The 13,269-nt window shown below is 42.0% G+C and overlaps 2 long non-coding RNA genes across 2 annotated transcripts; both read left to right on the plus strand.

Moving 5' to 3' along the window:
• The first annotated feature begins 2,763 nt into the window (after nt 1-2,763).
• Nucleotides 2,764-6,319, plus strand: LOC125303117. The gene is made up of 2 exons (XR_007195014.1): nt 2,764-2,848; nt 4,037-6,319. It is a non-coding gene; the product is annotated as an uncharacterized LOC125303117 (long non-coding RNA).
• A 2,682-nt stretch (nt 6,320-9,001) lies between these two features.
• Nucleotides 9,002-11,678, plus strand: LOC125303121. Its single transcript, XR_007195019.1, has 2 exons — nt 9,002-9,068; nt 9,959-11,678. It is a non-coding gene; the product is annotated as an uncharacterized LOC125303121 (long non-coding RNA).
• The last annotated feature ends 1,591 nt before the right edge of the window (nt 11,679-13,269 follow it).

Here is a 13,269-nt window from a genome sequence, read left to right on the forward strand (position 1 = left end):
CTGTCAGTCAGACACTGTGTTTGTGTGTGTGTGGATTTGTGCTGTCAGTCAGACACTGCGTGTGTGTGTGGTACCCACCCAATATTTATGTCATCAGTGGAAGCCACACAAAAGCACAAACTGAAACACAAAAAACAAAAGATGTCACATCCTGCCCCCTATCGATGGATAAAGTCTCTTACACCAACCCACTCTCTCCACCACATGATTATTTGAATTTCTTGAATTTCCCCTTGGGGATCAATAAAGTATCTATCTATCTGTCTATCTATCTATCTATCTACTCACAAAAACACCCACAATACACTCCCTCTCTCATACCAACCCATTCACTTGACCACATGGTTACTTGCTCACCCACACAGTTTTCCTGTTTTTTACAACTTTGTAACAACTGACTGTGATGTATGTGTCCTCCAAAGCTGATGACACACAAGGCATCTGTCTGAGCAATGTTGCTGGGCAATGTTGCTGGGCAATGTATTGTAGTTCTGGCACGTTCCCTTTGAGACTGTTTTTTTTTTTTTTTTTTTTTTTCAGAACACCAATCAGAACACAAGGAACCAGTTATGTGGTGGCCCTGCTCTAAAGGTTGCCCCATGTATCACCAAAAGCAATATCAAGCATTCTGGGCATGCACTGACATTGTCAGAGACTTCGTTCTCCGTATTATTTGTCCGTGTGAATTTTTTTACAGTTTTTCTCAGTCGCTTTGGTGCTTTTCTCAGATCAGAATGAAAATTCTCATAACTATTAGTTCAACCTCCACAACATTTAGTTATTTGTGCACATTATAGTAGCAATTTCTCCTTCCGCTGAACAAATTGCAAATGCTTTTGGACATGTTTCAGTTGCTTTGTCATGTCAGTCAAAATTAACTATACTTATGGATGCTGAATAGTCATTCCCAATAAAACTGATAGTCTTCATTTCATTGCTTGAGTCATTACATACAAAATTGGTGAACTATCAAATTCTGTCACAATGCTGTAGAATTGCAAAGAACACAGTAAAAATGTGAAATGTAAGTATTCAGTGTCTTGTACTCACTCTCCTAACTACAGCAATTTCTAACTTTACTGTAGTTTTCAAATGGCTGTACAAGTAGTGTATAGTGCTGTCTTGAGCATTCTGACCTTTTTTTCGATGGGAAAACACTGAGAGCATAAACTGCCATAATGAAAACATGACAAAGCCATTTGACTATCTTGTTCATAAACGATGGTGTCAAGACTTTTCATTTTGATGACACTGGCAGTTTCATTGACATAAATACTTGCTTTTGAGGAATGGACTATCCATTTTGAGCAAGTGATGTGCTTTTGCAGGTTATCCACTAGGTTTTGCAGTTTGCAGTAATTGTTTTGAGAAATGCACTAACTGCTGTGCAAATGTTAATAGTGATGTGAGAAAAGCACCAAAGCGACTGAGAAAAACTGTAAAATTGCATTGGGTTGCTTTAAGCCCACATTCTCAATAGGTTTGGTGGTGTTACGTCCCTTCTACCTATGGGTGGCGTAGTTTCAATCATGTCACAAGTTCAGTGACTTTTTGAGTACATCGCTGATACAGCATTTAGGCTATCAGCATAGTGTTGCTCTCAAACACTGTCCACTTAATCAACAGAGTCCGTATAGATGAAGAAATAAAATAAATATGATAAGATATGGAAGGTTTGCAAAGTGATTTCATGCTCCTTTTAAAGAGTTTTAAAGAGCAAACTCAAACACAAACACACACACACACATGGTGCAAGCACACACACACCGTGCACACACACACACATACACACTCACACATACAGACACACACTTACTACTGTAGCATCACTTTCACCATGAACAGATCTGGGAGAGAATGAAGTGTGGTTAGTACTGTAGATGTCCATGCAAAAGGCAGCAGTGGTTTAGGGTTGATGAGGTCAGCACAACGCACACGCACACACACACACACACACACACACACGCACATGTTCCAACTTATTTATCACTTACTGTCATTGAACTGCAGCCATGCAGATAATATCCTACTGGTAGAAATGTTTCCCTGTGAAAGAATTGTGTGGATCACTTCTGAGGGAATTTCCCTGTGAAAAAATATTGTGGATCATTTTTATTACTTTTATTACTGCTGTTGCTTTCACGTTCCCACTGCCACCATTTCTGCCACGTAACCATTTCTTCTCCACTCTCTCTTGAGTTTCACTTTACTTTCTGCCAAAGTGTGTGGGGGTGTTGTAAATAACCAGATATGGAAGATGTGCAAAGTGATTTCATGCTCCTTTTAAAGAGTTTTAAAGAGGAAACTCACACACACACACATGGTACACACACACACACACACACACATGCACACTCACACATACAGACACACACTTACTAGCATCACCTGAAGAGATCTGGGAGAGAATGAAGTGTGGTTAGTGTAGAGATCCATGCAAAAGGCAGCAGGGGTTTAGGGTTGAGGAGGTCAGCACAACCACACACACACACACACACACACACACACACACACACACACACACACACACAGCTTCCACTCACACTCATATTTATTACTGAGCGTCATTAAACTGCAGCCATGCAGATAATATTTGCGGAATTTCCCTGTTCACTTTTATTACTGCTGTTGCTTTCACGTTCCCACTGCCACATAGCCGTTTCTTCACCACTCTATCTTGAGTTTCACATTACTTTCTGCCATAGTGTGTGTGTGTGTGTGTGTGTGTGTATGTGTGTGTATAAGTAGGAGGAGTTAAGGGGTGTGTGTGTGTGTGTGTATGTCAAGTAAGCCTCTCCGTTCTCTCTGCTTCAGTCCTCCCTTGCTGTTCTGCCAGTCAGTCATCATGGTAAGAAGTGCATTCATTACTGAACCTGTTGTATTGAGTTTAGTTTAGCGCTAGAATACTCATGTTCAATAGCATAGTAGTGTTGGCAGAAGGTCTCACTTTGAGACTTATGCATAGAAGTTTGCATACGGCAATCTGACTGTCTGGGGTTCTTTTCATGGGTCATAATCTTTTTTTGTCTGATGTGCCATATTTGCATATTTTTATGCAATACCGAACGCTCAGAATAAGCTGAAGATGTGACCAATTCTGAAGTAGCAGTCTATATTCTTAATGAGTCTTTCTGAAGTACTGTAGTCTGTATTCTCAATGAGTGTTGTGTGGTCTGTCTCCTGTATGTTTTTTTTCTGTTTTCTGTTTTATTGTGAGTTTAGACTTCAATGTGTTGAATGCAATATGTAGTATTATATTTAAAATAACAAAGACCTGTACACAGTCTTTCTTAAGTCCCAGGTGCTGGTAATGTGCGACTAGAGTCAAAAAGTCAAGCCATCAAAAAATGTAAAAAATCACCGCTCACTGGTGTATCTTGTTGGCGTGAACAAAGCGTTATGCTGTTGCTTAATCAGTTTCACTCTTCCTGACGAAGCAACAGCGGAATGCGTTGTTTACGCCAATAAAATCAAAAAATGTTTTTTTTTTTTTTTTTGACGTAATATTACATGTGTTATTGTGAGTGTTTTTGGACGTTATAGTGTTAAATGTAATATGTAATCTTATCTGTAGCCTTACTGAGTACTTTTATGTAGTCCTGTCATGTATCATTTTTAGTTCACTCCTAGTCTGACCAGTGTAGCCTACAACTGGTCTTTAATAGAGCTCTATCTGATCTTTAACAGAGCTCTATATATGACTCTGGTCTTTAATAGAGCTCTATCTAGGGCATGTTTCCCAAAACCATAGTTGCTAACCTGATAACCTGTAACCTGTTAGCAACTTGGTTGGCAATGGGAAATTGCATTGTAACCAACAAAGTTGTTAACTTAGTTAGTAACTATAGTTTTGGGAAACACGCCCCTGGTCTTTAAAGGATATGGCACCACCTAGTGGCATAATGTGTGTAATCCATCCCTTATTAAAAAAAAGAATTGCAGTTATGGGTGATTAAGTACAGTTAATCTCAGTGCTTCTGTTGACGTAGCTGTGAAAGTAATGGTGGCATTTTAATGCCAAATCCCCTGTGTGCAGGCAACTGAGGAGGGGGAGGACAAGGACGAAGATGATGATGATGACACCAACAAGTGGTGTCTTTGACGACAGTTAGGTGGTGAATCGCTCCTAAGGGCGGACCTGGGCCCTGTTCCCTTCCTACTTCCTACATCCGCTTCCTACTTCCTCTTTCCTTTTCCTACTTCCTCCAACTTCTCTTCCTCTTCCCTTCCTCATCCGCTTCCTGTTTCCTACACCCAAACTTTCTCTTTCCCTTTCCACTTTCCACTCCCTTTCTTTGGGAGCAGAGTCCAGTGGGCAGAAGAGATAGATAGACCAATAGATACCAACGACAGACAGATCTCCTTGGAGACCAGTGACAGCTCCAAGGAAATAAAGAAATAGAGGAGACAGAGGTCAGCTCCTCAGCCAGAAGAAGAAGAGCTTACTCTATCTACCTGGCCTGCCTGAAAAGCTCAGTGCCTGACCCCAAAGAAGGAGGTCTCAGACACTTTCAATGATGACTCAGTGCCCGACTCAGAAAAGGACGTCTTGGGCACTTTCAAGGATGTCTCAGGCACTCTGAAAGACGTCTCAGACACTCTGAAAGACGTCTCAGGCACTCTCAAAGACGGCTCAATGCCTGAACCAAAGAAGGAAGTCTCAGTTCCTGACCCAGAAAAGTATGTCTTAGAGCCTGACCCAGAAAAAGACGTCTCAGGCACTCTCAAGGAAGTCTCAGGCACTCTCAAGGACATCTCAGTGCCTGACCCAAAGAAGTAAGTCTCAGTGCCTGACCCAGAAAAGGTTGTCTTAGAGCCTGACCCAGAAAAAGACGTCTCAGGCATTTTCAAGGACGTCTCAGGCACTTTCAAGGACGTCTCGGGCACTCTCAAGGACGTTTCAGTGCCTGACCCAAAGAAGGAAGTCCTAGAAAAAGACGTCTCAGGCACTTTCAAGGACATCTCAGGCACTTTCAAGGACGTCTCAGGCACTCTCAAGGACTGACCCAGAAAAGGACGCCTCAGTGCCTGACCCAGAAAAAGACGCCTCAGTACCTGACCCAGAAAAGGACGTCACAGTGCCTGACCCAGAAAAGGACGTCTCAGTGCCTGACCCAGAAAATGACGTCTTAGTGCCAGACCCAGAAAAGGACGTCTCAGGCACTCTCAAGGACGTCTTAGGCACTTTCAAGGACGTCTCGGGCACTCTCAAGGACGTTTCAGTGCCTGACCCAAAGAAGGAAGTCCTAGAAAAAGACGTCTCAGGCACTTTCAAGGACGTCTCAGGCACTCTCAAGGACTGACCCAGAAAAGGACGCCTCAGTGCCTGACCCAGAAAAAGACGCCTCAGTACCTGACCCAGAAAAGGACGTCACAGTGCCTGACCCAGAAAAGGACGTCTCAGTGCCTGACCCAGAAAATGACGTCTTAGTGCCAGACCCAGAAAAGGACGTCTCAGGCACTCTCAAGGACGTCTTAGTGCCCGACCTAGAAAAGGATGTCTCAGTGCCCGACCCAGAAAAGGACGGCACACTCAAAGACTTTTCTCCTGAGAAGTTCCAGGCGCTTCTCTCCCCCTGTGGGCCCACAGGATGACCCATGGAGAGGATTAACATGGCGGCACCCTAACGGAGCCAAAGACAGAGATGTGTACAAACACAAACATGCATGGTTTCGTAATGTTTGCAGATGTGCGTATGCAGACTAGCAGACTTGAGTAGACTGGGTCCGACGAAAAGCACAGCCTTTGTGTATTACTGAAATGTATGATGTAATAGTCACAGAATCACTGTTATGGTTTTGCGAGTTGACCACACCACAGTGAGGGACTGGAGGCGTGTCATGATCCGACCTGTCACACCCACCCACTAGCTACACTTTGTTGCGGGGGGCACCTGGACCGACTTGTATTTTACACACACATATATTGTATTTAACACACACTCTAAACTCCATTAGCGTGAATACGGATATAGCATTTCTAAAGCTACATGACTGCCACGCATGTTTGTAAACTCGAATATAGCAGATTTGATGTATGTAAACTTGAATATACTGAAGCACACAAAGCAATACGTATCTGTAGTGCTATGTGCTCTTGCATCTATTGGACAACCTCTTTTACTTAGTTGTGTGGAGGGGAACCTGTCACGGCATTGCCAGTCAGCGAGCATTATAGCAGCTTTATATCTTTGTGCGTATTGCTGTGAGGACAGGCGGGGTGCTCCCTGTTCTGTTCATGTCTGTCCAGCTGTATGGCAGTGTTTCGATGGGCCACACAAAAATGTTCCCCATAATTATAATAAAAAAAAAATTCTGATCCCTTGTCTTTCCTCTGTGTGTGTGTGTGTGTGTGTGTGTGCGCTTACTGGAGATTTTACAAGCTGCACAGCTGATCAGAGATGACAGTGTGTCTGACTGTTCAGAGACCAGAAAACCTGTTTAAGATCTGTTCTATTCACAGACCAGAAAACCTGTTTAACATCTATTCTATTCACAGACCAGAAAACCTGTTTAAGATCTGTTCTATTCATAGACCAGAAAACCTGTTTAAGATCTGTTCTATTCACAGACCAGAAAACCTGTTTAAGATCTGTTCTGGCTCTTTTACAGATACACATCATAGCAGCTAAACAGCTCAGAAACTAAGCTGAGTTACTAAATGTCACATTTTTAGTAACGGGAGTATTTTGCCTTCCCTCGATTATACTCTGCATTGTATTTTTAGTTTTAGTTAGCTGTCCACCTAGTTTTTAGGTGGACAGGGGCAGCCCAAGTTAAAGTTCAAAAGCAAAAGAAACCTGTTGAGCAGGGATGGACAGTATTTATGATACGTGGATGTATTTAGAATACGTATTTCAAATACAAAATAATATTTTGTATTTTATTGGGTTGAAAAAAATGGCTGCGTATTTTGTATCAAAATACTAGGTGCGTTTTTTTTTGGTAGTTAAATGCTGCCAAATATTTTTGATGAAATAAAAAAATTGATAAATACTTTTAGTGATGTGATGACATAAAGGTGCAAAACAATGAACATAGCCTCTAACTGGTGCTGATTTGGTAATTTGCCCAGACTGAATATTAAGATTCAGGAAGATGATCCAGTGCAAGATTAGTAACATGTAGGTTGCTCACACAAACACACACACACACACACACAATACACTCCCTCAACCCACTCATTCAACAACATGGTTACTTGCTCAACCACACTTATAAGTTTGCCTGTTTTTGGTAGAACCTTGGAACAACTTCAACTGTGATGTATGTGTCCTCCAAAGCTGATGATACTCAAGGCACCTCTCTGAGCAATGTTCCTGAGTATTGTTGTTCTGGTACGTTCCTTTGATATTAAACAACTTAAAAAAAAAAAAAAACTTGAGAACTTTAATCATCAGTAGTCAAATTAATGTGATCATCCAATCAGAACACATGGAACCGGTTGCCCCATGTATCAACTAAAGTGATATCATGCATTCTGGGCATGCATTGATAATGCCAGACTTCATTCTCCATATTATTTTTCAGTGTGAGTTTGAAGTCATTATTTTAAGTTAATAAAACTGCATTGGGTTGCTTTAAGCCCACATTCTCAATAGGTTTGGTGGTTAGTTGTACCACTTGACAAGTTCAGTGACTTTTTGAGTACATCGCTGATACAGCATTTAGGCTATCAGCATAGCTGATCTGTTGACTGTTTGCAGATTTATGGCCTGCCTTATAGGCAGAGAAAAGCTGTTGCTCTCAAACACCGTCCACTTAATCAACAGAGTCAGTGTACTGATGAAGGAATAGATTAAATAGCCAGATATGGAAGGTTTGCGAAGTGATATGATATCATGCTCATTTTAAAGAGTATTTTTAAAAATACTTTTTTGAAAATACAAAAATACAGTATTTTATTTTGATACATAGTGTAGCTGCTATATTTTGGTTATTTGATCGTTTATTTATTTTAAAATACATTTTGATGTGTTTTTGCCCATCCCTGCCGTCGAGGACGAAGCACTCAAATTTAGTCAGAGCAACATCCTCAGCTTTTCTGGACATTACACACTATTGGATGTCTCATGTCTGAGTTTTAGAGCACGTGTGACTTCAAGATGAAATTAAAATGAGATTCCGTTTAAGATCCCAAAAATGACAGCGTAACAATATGGCAGCCATTCTGGATCCGTACTCAGTATGGGCAGTTTGTGTTTGTATAGACTATACCCATGAGGATGGTATCGCACGTTATGGAATACTGTAGAGCCGCCTGAAACACACAAAAAACAACACAAAAGATGTCAAAACATGAAATTAATGGATAAACACACATGATTCACATGCACACACACATGCAAACTCACAAACAAATGCACACACACACACATACTGTACACACTCACACATACACACACTTACTAGCATCACCTTCACCATGACGAGATCTGGGAAAGAATGAAGTGTGGTTAGTGTAGAGATCCATGCAAAAGGCAGAAGGGGTTTAGGGTTTAGGGTTAATGAGGTCAGCACAACCATACACACACACACACACACACACACACACACACACAAACACACACACACACAGAGAGCTGCCACTCACATTCCAACTTATTTATCACTGACCGTCATGTGGATCACTTCATCATTTGTATAGCGCATTTCGTGCAACTAAATTCAGTGTGCTTTACAATGGACACAGAAAAACAAATCAGTCATACAAAACTGAATAAAAAGTGTAAAGGAATTGTGTGGATCACTTCTGAGGGAATTTCCCTGTGAAATAATAGTGTGGATCACTTTTATTACTGTTTTTGCTTTCACTTTCCCACTGCCACGTAACCGCTTCTTCTCCACTCTCTCTTGAGTTTCACTTTACTTTTAGTGTGTGTGGGTGAAGGGATGGGTGTGTTAGTGTGGAGGAAGAGTGTGGATGCATAGAGTGTGTCTGTGTGTGTGTGTATGTGCATGTAAGTAGGAGGAGTTAAGGGGTGTGTGTGTGTGTGTGTATGTCAAGTAAGCCTCTCCGTTCTCTCTGCTTCAGTCCTCCCTTGCTGTTCTGCCAGTCAGTCATCATGGTAAGAAGTGCATTCATTACTGAACCTGTTGTATTGAGTTTAGTTTAGCACTAGAATACTCATGTTCAATAGCATAGTAGTGCTGGAAAATATGGGGCAGCCTTGGCCTTGGCCTCCGGGATTAGTGTGTGCTTCACCTCACTGTGTGCTGAGTGTGTTTCACTAATTCACGGATTGGGATAAATGCAGAGACCAAATTTCCCTCACGGGATCAAAACAGTATACTTATACTTATAGTGTTGAATGTAATATGTAGTATTATTCAATCTTGTCTGTAGCCTTACTGAGTACTTTTTATGTAGTCCTGTCATGTATTATGTTTAGTTCACTCCTAGTATGACCAGTCTACAACTGGTCTTCAATACAGCTGTATCTACAGTATAACTGTTCTTTAACAGAGCTCTATCGACGACTCTAGTCTTTAAAGGATATGGCACCACCTAGTGGCACAATGTGTGCAATCCATACCTTATAAAAACAATAACTAGTAATTATTGGACAAAATAAATAGTAATTATTGGACAAAAAGAGTTTTTCTGAAGTACAATGAAGTAACAATATTGTCATGTTCAACATTTCTGCAAAATGTCTGCAGTAAAGTGCAGTACTATGTAGTGCAATGCAGTGCTTTCAAGTCATGTTTAATTTCCTGCATATGAAATGCAAATGATTGCTCCAAAATTATAGTTTTGATACTCAGAAAACCTCAGTTTTGACATTTGAAGCAGAGCAGTAATTTTTTGTATGTAATGGCTTATGTGATTTTAAGAAATCTAGGATTAGTACTTTGTTGTCTGGTTTTGCTGAACTTGTATTCTAAGCTCAGTGCTTCTGTTGACGTAGCTGTAAAAGTAATGGTGGCATTTTAATGCCAAATCCCCTGTGTGCAGGCAACTGAGGAGGACGAGGACGAAGATGATGATGATGATGACAACAATGAATGGTGTCTTTGACGACAGTTTGGTGGTGAATCTCCACTCCTAAGGGTGGAGTACTGGGCCCTGTTCCCTTCCTACTTCCTACATCCTCCAACTTCACTTCCTCTTCCTACTTCTGACTTCCTCTTCCCTCTTCCTGTTTCTTACACCCAAACTCCCTCCTTCTCATTCCGCTCCCCTTCCTTTGGGAACAGAGTCCAGTGGGCAGAAGAGATAGACCAATAGATACCAACGACAGACACATCTCCTTGGAAACCAGTGGCAACTCCAAGAAATAAAGAAATGAAGAGGACAAAGGTCAGCTCCCCAGCCAGAAGAGGAGGAGTTATCTCCATCCGTCTGACCTAGGGAAGCATGTCTCTCCGACGCCTGACCCAGACAAGGATATCTCTCTGCCTGGCCCAGCGAAGGATGCCTCTCCATCTGACCCAGGGAAGGAAATCTCTCAGCCTGACCCAGGGAAGGATGTCTCCCTTGAGAAGCTACAGGACGTCTCTTCTGAGAAGCTCCAGATGGCTCCTGAGAAGCTCAAGGACATCTCTCCTGAGAAGCTCCAGAATGTCTCCTGAGAAGCTTCAGAATGTCTGCTGAGAAGCTCCAGGACGTCTCTCCTGAGAAGCTCCAGAAAGTCCCCTGAGAAGCTCTCACTCTGTGGGCCCACAGAATGACCCGCGCAGAAGACGAACAAGACGGCACCTTTATGGAGACAAACAGAGTGATGGGCATGCATGCTTTTGGACAGTTTGCAGATGTGCTTATGCAGACGAGTAGTCTTGAGTAGATAGATAGATAGATAGCCTTTATGTCGCCTGTGCAATGGAGTTGAAGTAGACTAATTGCAGTAATATTTGTAATTAGTAGTCTCCTCCTGCGTCCGAAAGAAAGCACATCCCTTGTGTATTAGTGAAATGTATAATGTGAAAGTCACAGGATCACTGTAATGGTTTTGCAAGTGGACCACAGTGAGGGACAGGAGGCGGGTCATGATCCGACCTGCCACACCCACCCACTAGCTAACTTTGTTGCAGGGGCTGCCTGGATCGACTTGTACAATACACACAACACACACTCTCATCTCCATTAGTGTGGATACAGATGTAGCATATCTAAAGCTACATCCTAGTCTAATGGAAATAAATGTATATGATTATGATTATGACATTTATATGATTATGATTATTAAATATACATTTGTAATGTGCATTTATATCAATGCACATAAACCAATACATGACGGCCAGACATATATGTTACTTTATTCAAAGCTACATTCTGGTCTAATGGAAAGAAATGTATATGATTATGACATTTATATGATTATTACATATACTTTGCAATGTGCATTTATATTAATGTACATGAACCAATACATGACTGCCACACATGTATGTAAACTCGAATATAGCGCATAGAACACAGTGTCTGTAGTGCTATGTGCTCTTGCATCTATTGGACAACCTCTTTTACTTGGTTGTGTGGAGGGGAACCTGTCACGGCATTGCCAGTCGGCGAGCATTATAGCAGCTTTATATGTTTGTGCGTATTGCTGTGAGGACAGACGGGGTGCTCCCTGTTCTGTCCGTGTCTGTCCAGCTGTATGACATGTCTGATAGGGCCACACGGAAACTCCCCATAATAATAATAATACTAAATAAAAAAACATCTGACCCCTTATCTTCTTTCTGCCATTCTCTGACGGTGATGTGTGTGTGTGTGTGTGTGTGTGTGTGTGTGTGTGTGTGTGTGTGAGTGAGTGAGCACTCACTGGAGCTTTTAACAGCTGTCAGAGATGACAGTGTGGCCTCAGTTGTCCTTCTCTGACTGTTCATGGACCGAAAAACCTGTTATAGATCTATTCTGGTTCTCTTACATACAGATAAACTTCATAGCAGCTAAACAGCCAAGCAACAAAGCTGAGCAACTAATTGTCACCTTTTGACGTTACGTACTGTAGGCAACATGAGGCTGAGATAAAAGCATGAAATGCGTCAGCGTCTGAAAGAGACAATTGCGGCCTGAGGCTGAGGGTGTTGTGACAGGGTCCTGGCCAGGCCAGGCCAGGCTGAGGGTGTTGTGACAGGGTCCTGGGGAGGAGGGGGGTGGGGGATCAGCACCATTGTGCTTGCATGGGCTTATATAATGCAGCTTACTGTGATGTGTGAATGTGTTTATTGCACAGCGCTTATGACAGCTAATAAGGCTTAAGCACCCACAGATGGGTCAGAGCCACGGTGTGCACACTCTGCAACACACACTCAGAGCGGGATGCCACGAGGCCTGAATCTCCAAGCTGAACACAGAAACATGCAGGATACACACATGAACAGGTGAGTGGCTAGAAGAACGCATGCACACACACACACACACACACACACACACACAGAGGTGAATTTGGGTACACAGTACAGAGAATTTTCGCCTTTGGCTAGCCTGTCCACGTGGCAGTGAAACGTGACTGTTGCTGAATAGGTTTACAACAGCACTACTACCACAACAACAGCAATAACAACAACACACACACACACACACACAACAGCACTACAACAACAACACACACACACACACACACACAACAGCACTGCTACTACAACAACACATTGTGTTGCTCAGTTGGTCAAGGAGTAGACAATGAATTTAAATGATGCAGAAAGCTCTGTTGGCCAAGGAGTAAAGCGTCCATTTTAGTGAGGACTTTACACAGTGAGGATTTCAGTAATGATCTGAACCATCATGGCAAGTAGTACTGGACTGTAGTCTCTGTACAGTAGTACTGACCCAGTATGGTAGTCAGGTTGAAGTAGGATTTGATGTCAAAATAGGTATCTTCAATTTGACAGCAACTTTTACACATATATTCAGTTTTAATTGTTGGATTCCTTGTACCATGTGATTGAGTTTTCTATATACAGTATAAATATAACCTGATTAGCAGGCTATGCCTCTGATTCAGTATGGGCTACCTGATTAGCAGGTTATGCCTCTGATTCAGTAATATGGGCTACCTGCTTAGTAGCATAGTAACACCTGCTGTCATTTGGGCCAGTGACTGACTGGTCAACTGAACTGTTCAGACATACAGACAAACATGTGCATTACATATGTTCATAAATGACTGTACATATAGTCATTGGTCATTCTGAAATAGGACTGCTAGAAGGATAGAATCACAGCAGATCTGCCCTGGTTGTCATGGTATAGACGTGTATGTTTGGTCTGCCCTGGTTGTCATGGTATAGATGTGTGTTTGGTCTGCCCTGGTTGTC

Source organism: Alosa alosa, chromosome 11 (assembly GCF_017589495.1).
Source record: "Alosa alosa isolate M-15738 ecotype Scorff River chromosome 11, AALO_Geno_1.1, whole genome shotgun sequence".
In the NCBI taxonomy this organism is placed as follows: Eukaryota; Metazoa; Chordata; class Actinopteri; order Clupeiformes; family Clupeidae; genus Alosa; species Alosa alosa.